Source organism: Periplaneta americana, chromosome 16 (assembly GCF_040183065.1).
Source record: "Periplaneta americana isolate PAMFEO1 chromosome 16, P.americana_PAMFEO1_priV1, whole genome shotgun sequence".
Taxonomy (NCBI): domain Eukaryota; kingdom Metazoa; phylum Arthropoda; class Insecta; order Blattodea; family Blattidae; genus Periplaneta; species Periplaneta americana.
Genome location: NC_091132.1, coordinates 17,679,642 through 17,704,015, shown reverse-complemented (window position 1 = coordinate 17,704,015; position 24,374 = coordinate 17,679,642). Strand labels below are relative to the sequence as shown.

Here is a 24,374-nt window from a genome sequence, read left to right as displayed (position 1 = left end):
CCACAAAAATTAACTCGTCATAAAATAATGGTGTTTGAACTATTTTATATTGATGGTAATGAGAATTGGTGTATTTCAGTTTTCACCGAAGTAATTGGCTTATTTATCATTGTTACTTCACTCCGGAACATTACATTAAAATGGAGTTAATGTATCTGATAATAGTTATTAACACACCACGTAAATGGAACGCTCATGGACTTTTATTATAGGCCTATGGTTCATGATCCCGTTACACTTCCGTCACATATTTTAATAGGTGGTCCACAGATTATGTGGACAATACAGGAAGCTCAAAAATTCCATGTGCAATGCTTGCTGTTATGATTAAAGTATATGGCATAAATATATTAAATATGAATTCACTCTGTTTATGTCGTTGTTTACATCACAATGCTTCACGAATTTATACACGTGGTTGTCTAGGAGATTTTATGAAGTTCGTTTGTTCCGTCAGTGTTTTGTCAATTGTTTTCGCTTTTGGTTGCGCCAGTTTTTTTTCAGTTCATTCTCTAACATAACAATCTAATAAGCCGTCAGTTTTTTTTTTTTTTTTTGTATTTTATTGAGTTAAGGAAAGCATTTAACAATAATTGAAGACCTCCACGGAAAAAGGGTGTAACATCAGATTCTTGAAATATGTGACTTATTTATAACAAAAATTTATTACATTTAATGACAGGATAAGTTTCAATCCTTGTTTAGTCAAATGGTCGTGATAAGAAATATAGGTCTAATGAAATATGCCCCTGAAATTATTTTCTTTTTTCCTAAAACATGAATTACAGTTTTGTTGGTTACATCCTTATTCAGAGGTGTTCAATTTTAGTTTAAAATTTATCTTAACTGTTTTAATACTTCTGTAATATAATCATGCCTTTTGCTCTTTGCATGAATGATAAAGCTAAAATTTACAATGGCATGCAAATGAAATATCGGTGCTAATTAATTGATATCATAGTCATCGTCAACGAAGAATTATTCACGCTTTTTTCGGTCTCACGAAGGAAGTATATTTTGAAAATTATATAGATCTAATCTTTTTCTTACCCTGCCCGTACTTGTGTTGCCCACAGGTTTGTAAGTAATTGTTTTAAAACACTATTATTTCTCTATAAACATATTTCCTAACAAAGTGAGATAACTTACAAACTTTTATGCTCGACCATGCCGAAATGTAGTAATTATACACCTGGTAGCAGTCCTTTAATGCATGTCATTAAAGTACACCTATTCATTAAAGTTCAGGTTTTCGATTATTCTCGGATATGCAATCGAAAGACAACGAGGAAAAAGTCACGGAAGCTGGAAATCAAATACTGTCGCAGAAGATTATGTTCCGTTACTATAATAATTAGCATTAATTGTAAGTAATTTTCAAATAAATTCAATTTGTCATCTCGTTTTTCAATTCTAAATCAATTTCCAGGTTAGGCATATCAAAATTAGTTCATGTTATTGTCTAGATTACATCAAGGTCAATGACATTATTGTTCCTCGGAAAAAAATCAATACTTTCGCTTCTGCGCACATCTCACAATTTACGAGCTATGCACAAGGTCACTTCCGATCTTCAGTCAGATACGAATAAAATGAATACTTCTGAATAATTTCAAGTTAGAAATATAGTCGAGCATAAAAAGTCGTATTAAACTTGCCTATAATGGTAATTAAGACGCTCGTATGAAAATTATGCAAATCGCTTGCGCTCGTTTCATAAACAAACATACTCGCGTCTTAATTACTATCATTATAGGCTCATTGCATAATGTACTATTCTTGACTTTTCATTAAACCTATAATATATTATAATGTTGTGCTTTCATAATATACAGTGTGTTCCAGAAATTCCGTTCACATTATTGGAATAGGCAACCTTAATTTCGCCATCATGGATGGGTAAACATGCCGGTTTAAAGTATTTTAATATTTAAGTAATATATTAAGTAGACCTACATGCTTGTCATACAGATAGGCGTTCATTAACATCATAGCATATGACGAAAATATTGCAGCAAACGTAAAAGAAAATAAATATTTATTATTGAATATAACTTTCATCATTCCTGATACCCCTTAAAAATGCAGCCAAAATAACACGTGAGGTATGAGAGTATATTGGAGTATAACTTGAAGAAATGAATGCTATTTCTGGGACATGCTGTATATGTAAGTGTTACGCAAAGCTTGATGTTAAGTACACCGAAACATCTTCAGACCCATTACTAAGGAGCGAAATACAGTAAACATCGACTGAGTTAAACGGAAATAGGATAGGCCTATTTTATACGGACGACATCTTTAAATCTTTTTTACTGTTAACCTATTAAGCTCGGGAAAAAATTTTAAGAGATTTCCTTAACTTCCAATCTCTTTTCATTTACCTGATAAGATCTGTGTAGCTGACATAAAAAAATGTTAATTTATTGAGAAACTTACAACTAAATTTTATAGAAAAAACTGTTTAATAATTTTCATAAAATTGGGGAACATCTAATCATTGTTCCAAAATCTGTTGACTAAGAACATCAGAAACGTAAACTTGGAACTATAAGTTAAATATTTAGGCCGCATGTGGACGATTTATCAGGGATAGTTACATCCTTTGTGTCGGAATCCATGTTACTTTAAAGTCGTTGATTATCAATATTGAATCAATATTTAATGCCACAAACATACGAGAAAAATAATTTTAAAATTAAAAAGCATAAATGGAAAAAGTAACCCCTCTTAATTGACAAACATCGGCTTGTTCAATTAAAGTTACGCCACAACTCCATGCATTATTTTCTAAATATTTTTTAGAAAGGTTAGCAATTGTAATACAAGTCGATAGGCCTTCAGTAGCTACAGCGCTCCTAGCGGCGGAATTGGGAACTGTGGAACATAGCTACCAAAACTTTGAGTGGACCATCTCACTTAGAAGGGAAAATCACAAACCAGTGACGTCAGTGGAAAGCAATATCAGTGTGAAATCAGAGTGGGTATTTCGGGACACTTACATAGTCGTAAATAAAAAAAAAATCTATCACCTCAGCGGGAATCGAATCTGCGACTTTCCGCTTTGCAGCGTTACGGGTTAACCGCGAAGTTATCATACTCCCCAACGTCATGGTACATTGTATAGCCTAAATTTAATAAATGAAGGGACGTAAAAATTCAACACCCCCATCGAGACAAGATGTTAACTTAATAAAGTCATAATATGCGTTATGCAGAGCGAAATATTCTACATACTGATTACTTGCTTGATGCCGCTCAATAGCTACTTATAATTGTGTATCTTTCAGATTTAAATTAATTTTTTCCGCACAACTATAACTGCGTGCGAGCTCTGTATTCCGGGCCACTGTTTCAATTTCGAGCAGTTGCAGGCGGTCTTATCGCGTAGGTGAGGATGTAGTCACGAATTCTCGTGGCCGCGTTATCAACCCATGTACCTCCATATTACCTCCTAGCGTGACTCCTTTCTGAGCCTGATTCTTCTTCGCACGGACGTTACAATTCCTTTCAAACGACGCCTTTTCCTACTTTCACTTCATATTTATCAGTTTTTTTTATATAAAATCGCAGAGAATAACATTCTAGCCGGGGTAGTTGATTCTCAGCTGAAGGAAATCAGGTTCAAACACGAGGGAGAATTGTAACGTCAGTGCCACACTCACGGTAATACGGTCGCGAAGTTACTGGTTAGCGAGGAGTGGGGATACAAAAAAAAAATGTCCTTCACAAATCCCCACAAGGGAAAAAATCTCAAGGTATTAAATCCGGTGACCTGGGTGGTAAGCTCATTAAGACGTCTTCTTCTTGTCCACAGCTTCCTACCCAACAATGTGATAAATTTGTATTGAGATAGCCTCGTACACTGGACTGGAAAAGAAATTCCGAGTCGAATTCACTATCGATTTGAAATGTTATCGTGTTACGAGGACTTCGCTTAGGATATAATAGAAATAGAGATACACAGAAAGCTTTGCATATAAACTCTATTATTGCTCTGTTATCATTACATCATTCAACTTATTCGTGTATGTCTTCAAAAACCTACAAAATATGAAACGTAACTGGCCGTATATATCGATTGTAACAATGACAGGCTCCATGGATAATAAGGAAGGCTGTGCAGTTTCACTATTTTCGTGTAGTAATCTTATTAATGTTGTGAAATAAAAGTATATGAATAATATTTAAAATAAATTTATAATAATAATAATAATAACGTGGACATATTATAAAAGTCATATTTACATGGTTTTGAAAAACTAATCTCAGAAAAATAGCTTTCCGCTTCGCCATGTTTGCTAAAGTCCTCGAAAAACGACATGATTCCGTATCGGAATTTCTTTTGCAGCCCAGTATAAGTGATTGTTGAAATGAGGCGGACAGCAATCTTGTTGGAAAATGTAATTATCACAGAATTTTTCCTAACAAAACTAATTGACTACTACTTCTCCTAGCGGCAAACCACGGAAACAATGCGATACAGACTTTTTCCTAACAAAACTTGAAGAGTTTCTGGTTCTATCGGCATAAAAATTACAATTATCCGTTGCTTAGTTCATTTGTGGCGAGTTTCTAAAATTTTTCACGGACTTATGAAAGAGTTTGCCACACTGTTTCTCGTTTATATATGATCGATGTTCTACGCATGCGTCATATTATCGTTACCAGAAATCCTGATACGGTGACACGACAATCCCATTCGTTTATCGTAAAGTTTTATCGTGAACAGAATGGCTCAGGAAAGGATACGTTTCAACATTAATATTAATGCGCGAAGTAATTGCAACTAATCCCTATGAAAACTTAAATCTGTGGAAAGATATTCACGAGAAAACAGTGACTACAACTGGAAAACCTTTCTCCCTGCATAAAAGAACATAATATTATATATCGTCTTATCATACTTCGACGGAAATCTGACACTGAAAATTTACCGAAGCATAAACATAAAATCAATTTTTTTTAATTGGGTTATTTTACGACGCTGTATCAACAACTAGGTTATTTAGCGTCTGAATGATATGAAGGTGATAATGCCGGTGAAATGAGTCCGGGGTCCAGCACCGAAAGTTACCCAGCATTTGCTCGTATTGGGTTGAGGGAAAACCCCGGAAAAAACCTCAACCAGGTAACTTGTCCCGACCGGGATTCGAATCCGGGCCACCTGGTTTCGCAGCCAGACGCGCTGACCGTTACTCCACAGGTGTGGACATCAAATTATTTCCTTCATTGAAGACGAAATGTACGTACAAGAGAAGGAACAAAACAGATTCACAACAATTCAACAATGGTCTTACTGTTAGCTTATCGCATGCTGTATGTTTGATTTAGTATATGACAGGAATAAAAATGCATAATTATTTAGGGATGATAGATTTTTGCAATAATGATTTAATGCGACGTGTACCCAAATTCTGAAAAAATGAGCAATCTTATATTTAAAAGCATGTTAAGTATGTATATTAGTGTAGTTTTTAAATCCGCGATAAAATGTGAACTTGAATACAAAATGTGAAATATGTGTGTTTCTTCCATTTTCCTTGTCTTTATCGTATTCAGTGACAGATGGCTGGGCAAAAACTATTTTTGTGACAAAACCCGCTAATGTACTCACGCGTGACATTATAGTTCACGGTAAAACTCACTGTTTTTAGGTAAATTATATAGAGAATGGAGTTAGACGGATAGTGTAGAAAACCAAAAGATACCTGGAATGTTACAAAAAATTACTGTGCAATTGACAATTGAAGTTAGCTCAGCGCTATCACACATTTTCATGTTCACATTTTCTCTGGAAAGACCTTTCAAGCGTAGAGTACTTACGTCAGAAAACTGAATTATTACGAAACGCGTATAACGTATGATCACAGTCTAGCATATACAGTTACGAAGCTTAAGTTGTGAGGGTGCTAGGAACAATAGACTGTGCCGGTACTATTTCGCATTGTCTGTAATGAGGCGATATTAGCGATCCTAGTGGTTAGCAACTATCTATGGATGCATATTTGCTACGTATTAAGTTTCGTGACTATATACTAGACTGTGGTATGATTATAAATTGCATATTGCATTAATGATTTCATTTTTTTTTTGTTATTAACATTTTTCATAGTGTTGTTTCGTATTGAATGAAATACGTGTAAATTTGGACTTTTAATCTTACTGAAAGTGCTTAACTGACAAATAAAACTCCATAAATACAATTGAAAGCTGGTTTGTTAGTTGGCGCTTCTATTTTAGTAGCTCTTACGTAAGCGGATGATAACACACATGGAAGGAAAGCTCTCACATTCTAAATGAAGACAGACTGTACGTAGTTGTGGCAAGAAATCAATAGAAAGCTATTCCTAAGAATAGACACGAACGTGATGACATCAGCGTCTGTTTCGCGTAATAGCAGCAATTCAACTCTTGCATGAATCGCGTATTGCATGCTTTTTTGCAATAAAAGTGTGTAATTGAGGGATGCGTGCAGAGCCAGGTGTATCTAGTGGCGCTTGGCGGCGGCATGGACACACATCTTCAATGCGCTCAAGCTTTTTTTCAGGCACGAGATTTATAGCCTGATTTCTAGCCAGGCTAAAGATTCGACACACAAAACTCGTGCTCAAACTCCGAATATAGCTTCTGCTCTTTCATAAACCTTCAATATTTATTTTAAATCCATGATTGTTAGCAGTTAAATCGTAAAGATTGCCACAAATAAAATGTGCATTCTAACAAAATTAATTACTTCAGAATATGTATGATAAGAACTTTCTTGTATTAAATTTTAACGTACATTGTTAACATGTTTCGACCTATTTTCGGTCATCTTCGGAACTGGTCGTTATTGGTCTTGGCGCCTCTTGTTTCCTGTGTGGGTATACTGCACATCCAACCAAAAAGCCAGAAACTCTACACGCTAGAACAATATGAAATATACAGACACACGAAAACACACCCCAACGGTATTCTCAACACACATATCAATTTCAAAACACATACACTCTTTGACTCTACACTACGAACGCACCCACACAGGAAACAAGAGGCGCCAAGACCAACAACGACCAGTTCTGAAGATGACCGAAAATAGGTCGAAACATGTTAACGAGGTACGTTGAAATTTAACACAAGAAAGTTCTTATCATATATGTTCCGAAGTGATACAGTGTTAAAAGTTGTGTAATCAAGATGTAAAATTAATTATTTCCAGAGAAGTAGCTATGTATTGCTTTTCTATAGCCCCATTGTACTGCAATACAGTCGAACCTCGATACAACAATTTTCTGGAACGTAGGAAAATTGTATCGTTGTATCAGGATTATTGTTGTAATTGAGAGTTTATGACATTTTACCTATTTGGCTATTTATATTCTGAAAGAGAATATAATAGAAGGGACCATTATAAAACATTACGTAGAGTACTATGAAATAACATTCTGACCTAAGCATCATTCGATTACCCTACTTGATGTACACATGCATTTCACATTGAGACATGTTGTTTTTTCTTTTTTTTTTTTCAAATCAATCAGACATTTTACTCTGGTTTCTTGGTTTTAAGGTTTTCAGCATGAAATGCCACTCCAAGGACTAAAATAAAAAAAAATCAGTTTTCGCTTTAAAAAAATTCCCCCCCCCCCGTCCTGTTCCCCAAAATATTTTAGGCCATTATTTTGTGTGACAATTCTTTATTTTGTGTCCAGTAATCAGGGAAAAAAAGAGTTAAAAAAAATGGATAAAAATTGCAAATTCTTCTCCCAAGAGTAGATAAAGACCTTATAGCAGCTGCCTTATGGTTAATATAAATTTTTCCCATGGGCTCACGTGTAGGTCCCATAAGCTTTTCTTTGTAGCATCCACCATTTTAGGACTTTTCAAGTGTGAGATTCGACGTGGGTATTTTGTAAGATTAAATATTTACAGAAAAGTTGATAAAATTCTGTGACAGACGGATTAAAAATAAGTGTGTTTTATTTATGTAATCTAGATATAAAGATTCGTGAAGTATCTAAGTCGTTGTATTGATGTGCGAAGCATAACTACGCAAATAAAAAGTTGACTTCACATTGCTCTTTGCACAATTGGAAGCATTGCTTGTAATGGAATAAAATCCAGTAATGAAACAGAAGTGCCGGGATCATGACGTTTATCAATACACTTCCTGCACACCTCTTGGCTTCAAATATATCGTTTTCTGGTGCATACAACTTAAACAGTCTATTTGACTTTGCCATAAAACATTCACCATTACTTACAAATCACAGCTTTTGACTAGACTCTAAACAAAAATTATGATAAGGACATTTTATAACTAAAATATCACAAATATAAACAATATATATATTTGTTGAGGATCTTTCTTAGGAAGTTTTGTTGGATACACTCCTCAAGACGTCTTTTAAAGGAACAGGGGGATATATAAGTATATGACAGTTAACAAATTAATATATAAATAAGTACAATGTATTACTTACTATAACAATCTACACTTAACACTAAGCATGGAATGAAGTGGTGCTTCTTTCCATCTTGAGAACCTGGTTCGACGTTCACGTGAATAGTTCGTCTGGCCACTTGTCCCCCATTTGTGAACAGTAACCATCCCCGCCTATCTTTCTCTTTGTTGCTCATGGTAATAATTATTGCTGAAGTTACGATAGGCTATTTTTTTATATTAAAGATATATTATATAGTCTTCGACACTCACGTATTCTGTAAGTGGCGAAAATACTGCTCATATAGCCATGGAGAAAGATATCATTACCTCCATGTTAATAAAGATAAAATGTCAGTTAGATGAAATAGACTTTCTTTTGTTATTTAAATCGCAATTACTTTTACGCATTCATAGAATGAGGCGCTACCCTGAGAATTTCTAAAATATCATAAATATTACCTATGGAATTAATATTGCCTTTCCAACATCGTGCATTTATCTAGTATGAATGGAATAGTTAATCTCTATCTGATTCACTAATTAATTTATAAAATCTACCTGAAGCTGAAGTACATTGTTTATAACCTACAACTAGTTCAGAAATGAGTCATTCTAAGTATTTTTAAGAATCTTAATCTATCAACATTTTTAGTGCTTAGCCGACGTAGTGATGCATTTACTGCCATTCGTGATAATAACGGTAGTAGCTGTAACAAACGCTGAGCTGGTAATAAGAATACAATATTCGTTGCTCAGAAAAAATGGTAATGAAATGAAAAACTTCGATGGAGCGTTAAGTTCTTCTAAAGTTTACAGGACAAAAATGATTTAATTACATAGTAATTACAATATTATTAAAAATAAATATATTAATATGATTAATGTCATGTCTAACAACTGCTGAAACTTGAATATCATGTTTGAGAAATGAAAATTAAACATAGGGTGCTTCGCGATGAGTATACATTACAAATAAGATTGCTCAATATCTTAATAGCGAAAAATTTTTTATGTTAATATATATCTACACGTGCTAATCGGGTCTATTTTACATTAAATTTAATAATCATTTAGGTAAATTGAAATTAAAAGTTGAATTGTTTAAATGTATCTTAATAAAAATATACTTTGAGTATAAAAATTTGGGCCTTGTTTATTTTTTTGTATCCACTAACCTAGCGACTACGAGTTATAGTATGTTAATTCTAATGTCATTATTATTAATATAATGATGATGATAAATAATGATCTTAAGCAACAAAGAGAGAGAGATACTCTAGATAGAATGCATTTCTTTCTAGGTAATAACTCATTATCCCGATGTCTAATTTAGCACACATAGGTAACTAAACCGAAAGAAATCTATGCTTTGAGTATGTAACCTATCGTATTAACATAGCAGAACACAAAATCCACTTGAGATACATGCTAACACAGTGAAGACACGTGCATACGTTTCATCAATCTTAAACAATGGCGTAGAGACAAGTAAACTGAACAACAATATTACTTTTTTTTTTTTTTTGGAAATATGAGTAACTTACAACAATTTAAGGGCGCAGACTATAAACCTCAATGCCAAGCTCCTCCACCCCGTGGGAGGTCGGAGCAACGTCGGGGTACATCCCTCAGTATTCAGACACTACAATCAAGGATGACGTCAGCGAACTAAGGATCTATCACAGCGATGGGCAAAATGCGTGCTAATCCCTCCCACCATGACACACCCCACCCTCCTCTGTACATTCACTTATCGTCGTACAGTGACGGATTGAGAATCAAACATGGAATTATCAAAAACCGTTGTCCTAGAACAGTGATGTCAACGAGAGCGCAAGCGTGCCTCATCGCCCGTATGTGCTGTTCAGAGCACGTAAAGCACGCAGGTACAAGTCACTGATGAACTCAGGGGTTGTACATTACACACTGAGGAAGAAGTCTTTCAGCCAATTTTAGGCTGACTGGACTCTTGACTTCTTATGAGTGAAAGAGGCGAAAATGTTCTTTGATATATGGAAAGCATTTAGTTACGAAGAGGAGCAATGTGAAACGCCTGAAATTATTAATTGATGCACATAATGATGTATTGAAATTTTGTTGTTTTACTGACATTAAATAGTGATCAATATATGAGGGGCTCACAACCAGAGTGGACCAAGACCACCAGTGATCAGTTTGTGGATTAATACAATTTCGGATAAAGAAAACTTAGATTTATTCATTGCCATAACAAACAAAGTCCATAACTCATTTGTTACTCCACAGAGGGCAGCATTTTCTATGCAAGGTGAAGGTTGCTAAGCGTGAGCCAGGAACTTTTAAGACTCAATATCTCAGAACTATTCCAGAAGGACTGGTTGTGAACCCCTCATATGTTTAGATGTACTGTAGAGATTCTTCCGCACTGCATTGCATCCTAGATCATATATGTAACAGATATGTCGGGGTTATAGGCTTTGAGGTTAACAACTATTGTCAGGTTTACTACGCTGCCATCTAGTTGTTACATAAGGAGTCACAGTTTTTATTTTATTAATATAAGTGCTTCATAATACCCATATAAATTGCATTAGCGACTGTGCTGCCATCTCGTGTTCGTTTACGGCGGACGGGTGGCGATCCTGGCGGTTGTTCTCTTCAAAGTGCTGCCGATTTTAACGTAGCGAGGAGTTATCTGTTACATATATGATCTAGGATTACATTTAAGTTTACACAATAAAGTGCAGAAAGTATGGATGTTAATAGCGTAGACTCGTTATGGATTCTGTCTAAAAAAATTGTGAAGATTTTCAATGGTCCTTAGCATTGTGATGTCCATTGGTTAAGCCGAGGGAAAGTTCTCTCCAGGTTCTTTGAATTGCCTGAACAGAGTCAAGTTGGAAGTTCGCTTTGCCTGGTAATATAACCAGGGTACGAATATTTGCGGTGCAAATTATTTCTATATTTGGCAGTAAGCACGTATGTGAGCAATTTTCCTAACTCATGAACCTCACAAAACCAGGACTAATACCAAAATTATTAGAAGATATTGAGCGTGCTATGCTACGTCATACTGCAGGAAACATAATTTCGCCGGATATAAGAAGGTTGGTGTCGGCAAAAACAAGAAAAAGCCTCGCCCAGATTGTGTGTGGTTGTTCGTCCGTTCCCTATGACGTCATGCCGGACGACTTACAGCGTATTCCGAATCTCACCGGTCCGGTGGCATCAATGACGTCACGTTGCAGCGAAATAAGGAACAAAACTGCTGGAAGGATCGATGGCTGTCATGGCGACTGTACAAGTTGTTGTCTGTGCTACGCTAGCAAAATTTTGCGAAATTTTCGTACTCCCATCTCGTTCAAAGAAAAGAGAGCATAAACAACTTATTTCTTGAACCAGTAGTAATAACTGGTCCGTTGAAATGTTCGCTCATAAGCCATTAACATGTTGTTTTTACGTTGTGCTCACTACAAACAATACAGCAGAACTAAAGCAGAACACACCGCCATGACACAACAGTGCACGATGTCATTCGTCTGCTAATTCCCGCCCTATACAAGAACCAATCAGATTCATGATGGCGGCTGATGGAGACTGCCACCACCTCTGCAAGTTGATGGCACCGGTGCGACACCGGTGGAGCATCAATGACGTCATCGGTGGAATTCGGAACACCGTGATGCCATCGGATTGCTCACCGTTGAGATTCGGAATACGCTCTTAGTGACGACACACACAGCGGCGACTACTCCGTGTGTTCTTTTTTTAGTCTCGCGTTGCAAAATTTATGAAAAATATCGGTATTCAAAGCCCTTGCATTTGTTTAAGTACTTTACAATATCGATTAACCGTGTAACAGGATTTCTTCATGCCGGGAAAGCTACATTTTGAGTAAAATGCTGACGGCAGTATTGTGAGCAATGTTTAAGGAGTAATTTAGACGAAATGTCAGGAATTTAAATGTGTTTCTAGAAATGCGCTGTTCGTATAATAAGTACATTAAGTGTGTAACAGTTACGTAGTAATTAATTAGGTAGGCCTGAAACCTCTAAGATAAAAAATATACTATGTTTATTATTTGTTGCAATCCTATTACTTCATTTTTCCCTATGCACAATGTCCTGTAATTTCTTTCACTTTTTTATTGGTAAGTTTAAAACAGGAAAACAGTGTTTTTATACTAGTTGGATTATTAGATAATTATATAAAAATTAATTATATTCTAGCTATTATCTGAAACTATATAAGTTAAGGAGAAGTTACGTTTATTATTTATTCTAGCCTGCTATTTTATAATTCATTGCATTTATTAGAGAGGTATACTCTACAAAACATGTTCTGATTTCTTGTTGTCTTGTATGAATGTAACACGTTATCTATTATTGAAAAAACAGTTTAATTCATTTTCCAGTGACAGCCCAATAGAGTTCACTTTGCTCACCCCTTCTTATTCTCTGCTGCTGCCTGCAGAATAGATTCATTGCAACCAGTGAGCGCTTGATCGCACGCAGAACCATCTACGTGCTCTTGACCTTGACATCGCTGTCCTAGAAACTCAAATTTCTTGTGGAATGGGAAAAGAAATTATTTTGTTGTAAAATGAGGGATAATGTTAAAGGCATAATTCAAAGTGAACACTTATATATGTATGAAATGCTTAAGTTATAAGTGATAGTTAGGGCTAGGATTTCTATGACATGTCCTATTATTTTCTTGTTCTCTTTTCACGAACTTAAGTTAAATTAAGGATACACTTCACTAAAAGCTTATTCCCCTTTTCCATTAAGTTCCTCAATTCATAAAGTCAGTAAAGTCAGTTACTGTTTAACATTCTTTGTCTTTGACAACCTCACCAAGTTGAGGAAGATTGGATTATGTATGTTATATATCTATAGGCTATTAATTGGTCACACAGGGGACAGATATTGGACATTTTCACAATAAATGTTAATTAATCGATATTCACAAAAACAACTTTGTAGAACGGCGAATAAAAAAAATTTAAGCAATTTTTAGGCAATATTTAATTATCTTTTTCGTCACAGTTCTAAAGGCTAGTTCACAATGGGGTTCCTCAAGGGTCAATAATTGGTCCCCTATTATTTTTAATAGCAATAAATGATCTTCCAGAATTCATTAAAGCAATAACAATTATGTATGCAGATGACACTACTTTCCTATGTTCTTCCTCTGCTCTAAATCAATTACATGCTCTCAACAACGACACTCTATCACAGATGGCTTTATGGTTTGAATCTAATGGCTTCTTGCTTAATCAAGGAAAAACCATCAACTTAACTTTCAGACTAAACTATCTAATAAATAAGGACAACAAACTCAACTACACAAAATTCCTGGGACTTTTTATAGACTCCCGTTTAACATGGGATAAGCACATCTAGTACATATGCACAAAGCTATCAAGACCATGAAATTAGAAATACTAAACAAATTAATATTCCATATTGTAGATTACACAAGAGCAATACAAACTTTTTAATTATGGGGATGAAATTATATAATAAGCTCCCAAGTCATTATTATAAATTACCAATCAATAGTTTCAAAACTAGATTTTACAATTGGTTATTAAATAATCCCTTTTATTCTGTTGCTGAGTTTTTCAACACAAATTTGTATGACATTGTATTTTAATAAATAAGTTTTAATTGCAATTTAGTTAGTTTTCTACAATTTAAAAGTTTAAAATTATTTCATGTTTTCATTGTATTACTTAAATTTTACTGTTTCTGTTATTAGTGTTTTTGTAAATGTATTTACATGTCTTTTTTTCAATGTATTCTGACAAAGCCTAAAACTCTATGTCTAATGGCCAAATAAATTGAATTGAATTGAATAAACCGGAAACGAGAATCGGAACGAAAACGAAAACCGTAAAATTGTTAAAATGTGTACATTTAAATGTGAGCATTCACAATTAACGACAAGCTTGCCGGTGCCCGGGATCGGGAACGGAGAGTTGGCCAAGTTTCAACTTTGGCGTTCACATTTTCGATCACAGCCCACTAGATTCATTCTATTGCCATCTAAAAGCTATTTTGTCGTCATATATTTTGTAGCAAGAAGACTGTGACATAACCTATGCATTATTTTGTTCTGTGCTGTGCATCATGGAGCAAGTTTTATTTGATGAGATTCTAATATTGAGTGGTGAGGAAAATCCTCACGTTTACGATAAGCGGCGCGCCTCGTATAAAGATGAGAAAATGAAGGAGAATACGTGGCTTTCAATAGCTGTATCTTTGAACACCGATCGTAAGTGAATCATATTTTATTACTGTGTTGCCTGTATTACACACTTCATATTCATGCATCAATTCAATAACTACTGTTGTGTTCATTTTTGTTCTATTACAAATGTTTCTTCTCTAATTATTTTACGTTATAGTAGACTTAAAATAGGTTGTGATAATAAAGATGCATGAGCATATTTATAGTATCGTACCTAATGAAATGTTTCAGTTGAAATTTCGAAGTTGGTTAACCTGTGTTTATGTTGGCTGCCTTGTACTCATGAGAGAACGCCATTGGTCAATTATACACAAATAACATCAGAATGTGTAATATCGACTTTACATATCGTTATTGACATGCATATCGATATGCATAATCGTCTACGTTCTCGGTTTATTGTGAATCAAAAATTTTCATATTCACGTCCTCTGCTTCTAGTTTTCATTCTGGTTCTCGTTCCCGGTTTATTGTGAACCAGCCTTAAGTTTTTTTGTCATACTTTGGTGATTTTTAGGATGTAAGTGCATGTATATTTCTAGAGTTTTAAGACATAGAAATCCTAGCCATAGTAATAAGTAAACCACTCGTATTTGTTTATGTTCCATAAAACAATACTTATAGAAATACACTCACTCAATGTGGGACATAATATGACAAAATTTTGTCCTGTGATTTCACGGACTTTTGGATCAGTTTTTTATGTTAATGGTAAAACAGAGCATTTACTTTATCAGTTTTATTAATGCACTGTTGAGTTCATCTTAGTAAATAATTCAAGTGGTGTTGATAGTAAAAACCGGACAAGTCCAAAATATTAATTTTTCAGAAAACGAAAAAAACTGTCCTTCACGCTTCTCATGCAATAAAATAATCTGACATATTTTATATAGGTATCGCATATATCTACCAACTTTGGTAAAAAGTTTCACTGTTCTCTTTTATATGGTTTCTTGGGGGGAAAAAATTGGACATCCACTTTTTTAGAAAATGTTATATGTACAAACATTAATTGAAAAAAAGTATATGACATAATAAATACTTTATAAGTGTTTTATTAAATTAAAAACTCAATGTTGCAATGGTTTCCTGAATAAGAAAAACGACACTGTTATGTTTATATTTTTTTCTTTCTAAATTTGTGTCCTTTAGTCTTTGAATTCTTGGCACGTTACGTATATCAAGTACCGAAAAGTGATTATTCTTATAACAACACAATAGACAATGCTCAATAAAAATTATTATTAATATTATTAATATTATTATTGTTATTATTATTATTATTATTATTATTATTGTTGTTATTATTATTACTGTGGATACTTAACACGGTGTTTGCCCGTATGCGCACATTTTTCCTAAAAACTATAAATCTCAGAATCAAAAATCACGAGTAAAATGAACGACTGATATAATAACGCATTTGCATGCAATACTATGCCGTGAAGACAGGTAAGATGATGCGGTCCCAGCTGCATCAACACACAATCTGTATTCCGTCACTGTACGACATAACAGTCAATCGGGACATACAGCTTTGAGATATTTAATAATCCTCAGAAATGAATAACCCTGTAGCCTTGAAATCCAATATGTTCAATATACACTATTTCTGCAATTGTACACTACTTTCAGTTTTAGCTTTTTAGTGAAAGTGTTACCATTGTGGGTAATTATCAATACAAAATGGCACCCGTAACTTATATTTAATAAAACGGTTTCTCTAATAACTCAAACAGTTTTTAAGGTATTGCGGTGAAATTTTGCGTCCAACTAATTTTCCTAGAACTTGAACACTTTTTTTATTAATGATTAAAAATGGAAAAAAAAAAGTTTTGGACCTAATATATTTAAGAATATAGACTTCAAAATATAAATTAAATTTAAAAAAAAATCTTTTTACGATGTTTGAAAGACTGTATTTAAAATTGTTCATATGACATTCAGAAATAAATAGAAAAAAAAACAGTCATTCAGAAATATTTTTATCTATGGAAATTATTATCAGGGAATTGACATTTGAATGCACAAAATGCATCTGCCATTTTATATTGCTAATTACCCGTAACGGATAGTTTTTCTCTTTTGATTGAACCAAAATACAGTACAAAATAAGGACGAATTCATTATTTGTATTGTCGACCAAGATTACACAATCAATTTATTAAAATAAATCCAGAATTAAGTAACTTTCATAATAGCATTTCCAGTAAGATAATTGAATATCGATGGCTTAGAACCAGACTATTCTAAGTCCAACTTTTTAGAAAAAGGAAATTTCTGTTTCTTTATGTTCCACGACCTTATCTGCTTATATGAATCGAATAGATTGTAAATGTTACTTCTCATAAACTTGTTATGTGGCTATTCCAAAGTGTCCTATGTCCAGCTTTGAAATTCAGAGACTTAAAGTAGGTTCCCTAAAAAGAAATGGTATACACGTGTGGAGTCAATGTTAGCGCGTCTGACTCATTTCACCGGCATTATCATCTTCATTTCATTGAGACGATAAATAACCTGAGATGTTGATACAGCGTCGGAAAATAACTCACTAAAAAATTAGTGAAACGGATTTGAAACACAGTGGTTCTCAGCCATTGATATTACATTTTTTTTAAATTCAAATTGTACATTATTTAACTTTTTTCGTACTGATATTTTTTTTTTTATTTCTTGGACTACTGTTTTTTTCAGTTTCTACTTACAATAATTTTTAACTTCTACGTAGAACAAGTAAAAGCTGCTAACTTATTACTTTAGCGGTTAAACTCCGTTTACATTTCTAATTTATATAGTTTAACTATTTCAAAACACTACATTTTCACTGTAGAAATAAAGAAAACTTCTATAAATAATACTTAAAGACTTTAGAAAATTATGTTCTGTAACTTGAATTGCCCCAAACACGAGCATTTGCTTTTTGTTATTTTAAATATGTGGTATGTAATTTATAATTTCAGTTCCAATGAGAAGTATACAATTTTATCAAGTCTGAAAATAGTGCGTAATAAAATTGTAGAAATAGCCAATATTGATCATATAAAATTTCAAGTTTACAGAGTTATTCATTGCTGAGGAAAGAATAATTGAATTTAATCAATTTTTCAGTACTCGAAGCTGTATGCTGCCTCTTAAAAACCTCCCGTTCCATTCTCTCACTCACATCATTCGCTGTATGCCATATCCGTGGATTGCATACCCGTGAATGTAATCGGCATTTGCCCATCACTGATCTATCATATCGATATAAATTTGTTCCATGCAACGAGGATGAACTAGGATACTGCAATTTAGGAAATGACAATGTTATCTTTGTTGTCGGTATACGAAATCACTATCATTAGAAAAGTAGTCGTTATTTTTACGAATAAATTGTTAATAATGTTGAGCAGGTATATTGTAACATATCGACGAAGAACACCCAATACCTCGCCTGCGGACTAGAGCAGCTCTATCTCCACCTCCAGGCATTCGCCCTCGAAGGAATCCGCCACGACGGCGGGCGACTCTTCGCTCTCGCCGTCCTTGAAGCACGCGGACTCGAGGTGCTTGTTGAGGTAGGACTTGAGAGCGAAGGACTTGTGGCAGCGCGTGCACGTGAAGTTCTTGTCCGCGGAGTGCGTCTGCATGTGCGCGCGCAGGTTGGAGCGGTCCGCGAACGCCTTGCCGCAGTGTGCGCAGCCGAAGGGCTTCTCGCCGGTGTGGGAGCGGAGGTGTCCCTGCAGCAGCCAGGGCCGCGAGAACAGCTTCCCGCACACGCCGCACGCGTGCGACAGCTTGTGAGTCAGCAGATGCATCGCGAGCGCCGGCATGCTGACGTAGGCCTTCCCGCACGTGACGCACTTCTTGGCGGACTGCGAGTCTAGACTGCGGTGCGTCTGCTTGTGCCGCGATAGGTTCGAGGATGTGGCGTACTGCTTCCCGCACTCCGAGCACACGTAGCGTCCCGGCTTGCCGCTGCCCGGAGCCGCTTCTAGCGGGTCGTGCTCCCCGTCTGCAGGATCTACCGCACCCTCCGCGGGCGACGGCGTGAAGGGCGCAGCTTTGCTTCCGGCGTTGTTCTTGTTCTTGGAGCGCCCGTCCGACACCAGCAGCGCGTTGTACGTGTAAACAACAGAGTTCTTGACGACGCGATGCGCTCCCGACTCCACCAGCTCCTGTTGCCGCGCCTCTACGTCTGACGCCGCCTGTAGATTAGGGTTGTTATTCTCCGCGTCTGAAGAGTACTCTGACGTGGGCGGCGTCAGCGACGGCGGCGGCTGCGGCGTAGCGGATTCCTGCGGCGGGTTGTAGCACGGAGCGTGTTCCGGCGCGATCTGGTAACACTGCAGCGGCTCCGGGGACGGAGGACGTGACTGCGGCCGGAAACACGGCTGCGTGTACGCCGTCTGGTAGCTGGGCGAGGGTTCCGGCGTGGGCGGCTCGGGGCTGCTGTAACAGGGCGGCAGCTCGTGAGGCTCCTGTAGCCGGTAGCAAGCCACGGGTTCCTGCACGGGCGCCACGCTGGGCGCCGGCAGTGGCGGCAGGGACCGCGACAGCTCCAGAAGGTCGTGCGCAGCTTCCGTCTCCTCCACGCTGCGCATTCGGAAGATGGGGATTCCCCCGTCGTGGGACAGCACCTCTGTGTGCATAGGCGCGGGCGGAGGCTCCTCTGGGCCCTGCGGCATGAACTCGTGCAGGTAGCCTGCAACGAAACGTAACGCCGCATCAGTACAGCGCCCAGGAACTATTCCACGCAGAAATCACATGATCTTAGTACAGCGGACTCAAAATATCTCCGAGCCTGGCCTACGTCACCAGAAAAAGGAGGGCGAGATAATAACAAACAAACAAACAAATGATGATGAAGGATGGATAGAACAGAGAAAAATTCTCTCCGGCACCGGGACTCGAACCCGGGTTTTCAGCTCTACGTACTGGCGCTTTATCCACTAAGCCACACCGGATTCCAGTTCCGATGGCGGATCGAATTCCCTCAGTTTAAGTTTTATCTCTCAGTTTTCCCTTTGGTGGCCTACCCTCATGTATTGTGTCACAGAATATGTGACAGTGGCACAATGTCCAACGCACTATGTATTATGTATCATAATAATATATGCGTAAGTAATCACTTAGTGATTCAAGACGGCGCTCATCCCATCGGATCCCGGCCACTTAGTCACTCGTAATGAGTGCACCTCTGTACATAGAGTTTCTTTGTCGTCAGTTTTAGATATTATTGCTACACGAAGAGACATTCTTTCACTAATTACACTGACTGTGTTAGGATTCATCTGAGCTACCGATTTACCCCTTTTAGACAGTAACTCACAATTCATAGTGAAGATTATTTTCAGTTAAGTCAAAATGTTAATTAAAATGTAACTTTTTGTACGTTTCAGTCTAAATGATTTATCTTCTACTAATTAAAAACAGAATGTCACAGTAAACAGTAATTAGTTTTTAAGGGACACTGGGGTTGAATTTTGAAACTTTTAAAGTTTTCGATTAATTTCTTTCAAATTCGGCGGGTTTGTTGTGTGTCTTTACATTTAAATAATAGTACAAAATTTCATCAAATTTCATCCATTAGTTCCTTAGATATTAATTTTCGTTCATTTTAATGATATTAAATTATGCGTAAATTCAAAACATCCCTGACGGCTTCAGAAATGTTCTGTGAAGCAGAAAACTGCGCATGAAAATAATAATTTTTTTACCAGTCATAATTTTTGCATTGTAATTTTCTTTAATTTTTAGAAGTTAAAAATTCATATCATGAAAAGTTTTCAGTGAAGAGCTAATTCCATACATAGCTTTGTGTATTGCAGTATGCTGAGATTTTTTGCAAAGTTTCATGTAAATTAGAGCATATGGAAACGACTAGGAACTTTATTATTGACCAAAAACGTAGTTTTGAGAAAACTTTAGTTTTTGGTGGGTGGTACAAGTTTAAAAGAGCTGCGCGTTGTATTTTAAAAATTATCACCAGATCTTTAAAAGTAGTAAGCGAGGGCTAAATGAGGTGTTCAGAAGTCAACATGATTAACTCCTTTTCCAAAGATTTTGAGATATTCAAGGTTAAAGTTAAACACACACTATTAATTCTGTGATGTATTCGAGAAGAATACTGCAGTCTGTGGGCTTTTTACTGAACTATGGAGCAAATCACATTGACCACTGAAAATATGGTCAATTTAATACATTGCCAACTTAGAAACTCTGAAATAACCAAAAGTGGAGTTAATCATGTTGACTTCTGAACGCCTCAAATATAGGGCAGAATGTTAAACAAATGTATAATATAATTATTTATGAAAAAACATATATTTATTTTTACCATTTTGGCCAAAAATTCAGTCCTAGTGCCCCTGCAAATCAAGTTGCAAACGTTTTCGTAGAGTAGGTATCTTCAGGCAATGTATACAATATTTAAAAGCATTTGTACCTAGCAAATAAAATTCTTAGATTTTAATTATATTTGATTGAAATTATGTAGAATATGACATTAAATATAGACAAAATAATTAATGTAACATAACATACAATTATTGGAATGCAATCAGGCAGATATTATTATTCTAAATTAAAATGCAATTACAATTTACAATATTGAAGAAAAATAATTCTGTATTCTGAGGAGATATAACAATTCATGGAGTTCGGGAGTAGGTTTGGACATGAGCCCAATAATTATCCCTAGCCAGATCAATTTCCTATTATTGACTTCTAGACGAAACGGAACAAAGGGTAAATTCTAATACAATACCCTAGTTTATGGAAGCTTGTATAGGGTCTGTGAGTGCATTTCTGGACATAGGAGACAATTGCTAGCTATTCTTTGTAGAGATACTGAGACAAACCGATTCAGCTTTGCAAATAAATCTGAAAAACAAAAGCGCACAACACAACGCCATAATGGTCTCTTGCGTAGCTGTATATTACAGAAGCCCCCCACGTGAATTTTAATAAATAACTCTGTTTTAATTAATGGCAGAGTCTGTAGTGATATTGGACTCGCTGACCGTCCTTTACTCCTATGTCCTCGTATATTGCGTTTGGGAGCGTTGTCATAGTAACCCAGCGCGATGGGAGCTTGTTTATTTCTATCTTCTTTTTTAATCCGTGTACGAGAAACAAACAATAATTGCAATTTCACAGAAATAAAATGTCGGTGTAATAATGACGGTTATTGTATTATATTTGAAACTGATTTCCTGTGTGGCCCAGGCAGACGGGAAAGCAGAATCTGCAGTTTTCACATCAATAGTAATTAATAAAACATTATCGCAGTTACAAATGAACGAATTGCAGTGGAGTTCCATTATTAGTTTGTGATATTTCATTCGTGATAAAATGTAAGTGTCAATTCCTAAATAATGGGGACTAATCTAATGCAAATAAACTTAATAGAGAGACAATAAACAACGGCGATAATGTACTAGAAGATACAAAAGGTTATCGATAAGTCACGGATGGTTTAAAATTCCCGTAATTACATTAAAAAGTAAGTTTATTGAGAAATTATAATAGCAGTTTCGTTCATAAAGGAATTAGGTTTATTCTCGCATAAATTTCTGATTCAATTGTTTTACTGTTGTTGCTATGGCAACTTGGCAAAATGAAATAAACAGCAGTTCAAGCCATTCCTGAGTGAGGAAAATTATGTTTTCTGAAAAATTCATACTATAGTCCCGTCGCTCTTATTTCCGGCAGCCAATCACGTTGCAGGTCGGCTACATTTAAACGTGTGCGTCTTGTCATTCGCTATTGATGATGTAATGAATTTCCTAAGGCGCGATAAATACTTAATATAATCGCCCGCCATTTTGGCTCTTTCGTTGGCGTTCGCAGAAATCACACGAGGACGTTATTTGCCGCTCAATTATTTGCTCAATTACAGTGCGTTTGATTTATTATCATAGGAGCTACGACATGATAATGCTTAACGGTGAAGCAAATAGATTCCTCATCTGGTAGCTCGGCAACGAAAGAACAAAAATGGCGAACAATACTACCTACGTAGACTTTATAGAGCCTTCAATTCCTAAGACGTAAGCAAAGGGGAGGAGTCACACCGGAAATAACAGCGACACGACTATAGAAAAAAAACTACTGTATCTACAAATGCTAATTGTCATTATTCAGTCACGGGCAACTAGGCCTATATGCTGTTCTCTCAAAGAGTTCATCATTGGACTTATTAAGTGTTGTATCTGAAAAGAACGAGATTGTTAATAAATTGTATTTGGCATGAAGTATAATGAAGTAATGAATAAAACGCGTTGATATTTGCTTAATAAAGTTAAAGGTAATGTGGCAGAACTGCGTTTGTTACGCCGGGTACAACTAATAAATTACATGTCATTTAGCATAAGTTATATATTACTTTTTAGTCTTACACCGTACTTGCGTGTTTTAAAAAGTCATCACGCTTCAGACTATCGATAAGGAATGAGCATTGGTTCGAGTCCTCATGATGAAAGAAATTTTCTCTTGAAATTTAGGCCAGTGTATGGAAGCGGTACTCACCCATTGTCATAATGAATTTAGAGAGCTACAGTGACTAACGAAATTCGGTTTCAAAAGCCAGCTATAACGGATTACTATTATTATTATCATTATTATTATTATTATTATTATTATTATTATTATTATTGCTGCTATTTTAATATCCTCCTATCTACGTCTCGGCCTTTCCAAAGGTCTTTTTCCCTCAGGTCTTCCAACTAACATTCTATATGCATTTCTGGATTCACTCATACGTGCTACATGCCTTGCCCATCTCAAACGTCTGGATTTAAATTATTTTAGATGAAGAATACAATATGTGTAGTTCTGCGTTGTGTAACTTTCTCTATTCTCCTGTAACGTCATTCCTCTTAGCCCCAAATATTTTCCTAAGCACCTTATTCTCTAACACCCTTAACCTCTGTTACTCTCTCAAAGTGACAGTCCAAGTTTCACAACTATATAGAACCGGTAATAAAGGTAACTGTTTTATAAATTGTAACGTTCAGTTTTTTCGAGAGCAGATTGTATGATAAAAGCTTCCCAACTTAATAATAACACGCATTTTCCATATTTATTTTGCCTTCAATTTCTTCCGAAGTGTCATTTATATTTGAGAGAGGAACAGAGTTTAAGGTTGTTCGAGAATAAGGTGCTTAGGAAATTATTTGGAGCTAAGAGGGATGAAGCTACACGAGAATGGAGAAAGTTACACAGCACAGAACTGCACGCATTGTATTCTTCATCTGACATAATTAGAAACATTAAATCCAGGCGTTTGAGATGGGCAGGACATGTAGCACGTATGGGCGAATCCAGAAATGCATGTAGAATGTTAGTTGGGAGGCCAGAGGGTAGAAGACGTTTGGGAAGGCCGAGACGTAGGTGGGAGGATAATATTAAAATGAATTTGATGGAGGTAGAATATGATGGTAGAGACTGGATTAATCTTGCTCAGGATATCAGGATAGGGACAGATGGCGGGCTTATGTGAGGGCAGCAATGAACCTCTGGGTTCTCTAAAAGACATAAGTAAGTAAGTGTCATTTATATTAGGCCTACTGTTGCTCCAAGGTCCTTGAATTGTTCTACCTTTTCAGAGGATAAATTTCCAATTTTTATATTTCCATTTTGTACTTCGTTCTGGTCACGAGAAATAATCATATACAGTATGTTTTCTTTTATGATGGGAGGGAATGGATTAATATTGCTCAGGATAAGG

General features: G+C 36.0%; 1 long non-coding RNA gene and 1 pseudogene across 1 annotated transcript in view; one reads left to right on the top strand and one right to left on the bottom strand.

Annotated features, from left to right (window-relative positions):
- LOC138691209 (uncharacterized) overlaps positions 1–24,374 on the top strand; it is a 196,056-nt gene that overhangs the window by 60,765 nt on the left and 110,917 nt on the right. The window lies entirely within an intron of this gene.
- LOC138691208 (transcriptional repressor scratch 2 pseudogene) overlaps positions 17,813–24,374 on the bottom strand; it is a 233,975-nt pseudogene continuing 227,413 nt past the window's right edge.